This window comes from Gavialis gangeticus, unplaced genomic scaffold (genome assembly GCF_001723915.1).
Source record: "Gavialis gangeticus isolate Ggan-Ray unplaced genomic scaffold, GavGan_comp1, whole genome shotgun sequence".
Classification (NCBI taxonomy): domain Eukaryota; kingdom Metazoa; phylum Chordata; order Crocodylia; family Gavialidae; genus Gavialis; species Gavialis gangeticus.
In genome coordinates this window covers 25,349,539-25,350,654 of record NW_017729001.1, presented here as the reverse complement: position 1 = coordinate 25,350,654, position 1,116 = coordinate 25,349,539, and positions in this window count along the sequence as shown.

Below are 1,116 nucleotides of genomic sequence, written 5' to 3'. Positions count from 1 at the left end.
GATGAAGCAATAGGCAGAGCCAACCGCACCCTGTTCTGCATCAACAGGGGCATCACTAACAGGTCTGGAGAGGTCTTGCTCCCCCTCTACGCAGCACTGGTCAGGCTGCAGCTGGAGTACTGTGTCCAGTTCTGGGCGCCACACTTCAAGAGGGACGTGGAGAACCTGGAGAGGGTCCAGAGGAGGCCACTCGTGTGGTTGGGGGCCTTCGTGGCCAGCCCTATGAGAAGAGGCTGAGGGACCTGAATCTCTTCAGTCTCCGCAAGAGGAGACTGAGGGGGGATCTTGTGGCTGCCTACAACCTTATCAGGGGCCAGCAGCAGGGATTTTGGGAAAGTCTGTTCACCAGGGCCCCCCTTGGACTCACCAGGAACAATGGCCACAAGCTGAGGGAGGATAGGTTTAGGTTAGATATTAGGAAGAACTACTTCACTGTAAGGGTGGCCAGAGCCTAGAATAGGCTCCCCAGAGAGGTGGTGCTCTCACTTTCCCTGGAGATCTTCAAGAAGAGACTGGATAGGCAGCTGGCTGGGGTCTTATGACCCCTGCTACCCCCAGTGCTCCTTCCGGCCCATGGCAGGGGGTCAGACTAGATGATATGTCTAGGTCCCTTCTGACTCAATGATTCTATGATTTTAGCCCCCATCACCATAGTATCTGAGCACCTCATGGTCTTTATTGTTATGGATCCTCACAATACCCTTGTGAGCTAGGGAAGTACTATTGTATTATCCTGGTTTAGTAGAAAGAGAACAGAAGCACAAAGATACTGGTACTAAAGGCTGGTGGACCTCCTGCGGCGGGCTTTAAACTAGGCTCGTCGGAGGAAGGGGAAGATGAGGGCGGAGGATACACCAGACAGGCACCCGCAACTATAGCCCAGCCCAGACCGGCAAGCTCAGCGGGCAAACAGGTAAGAGATGGGGATAAAGAGATTGCTGGGACTAGGGGGTCAGTATCCACATCTCCAGGAGGCCTGAAATGCCTCTACACTAATGCCCGTAGCATGGGGAACAAGCAGGAGGAACTCGCCCTCCTGCTGGCTGACACCAGCCCGGACATTGTGGGGATTACGGAGACTTGGTGGGACTCCAAGCATGATTGGGCGGTGAATGT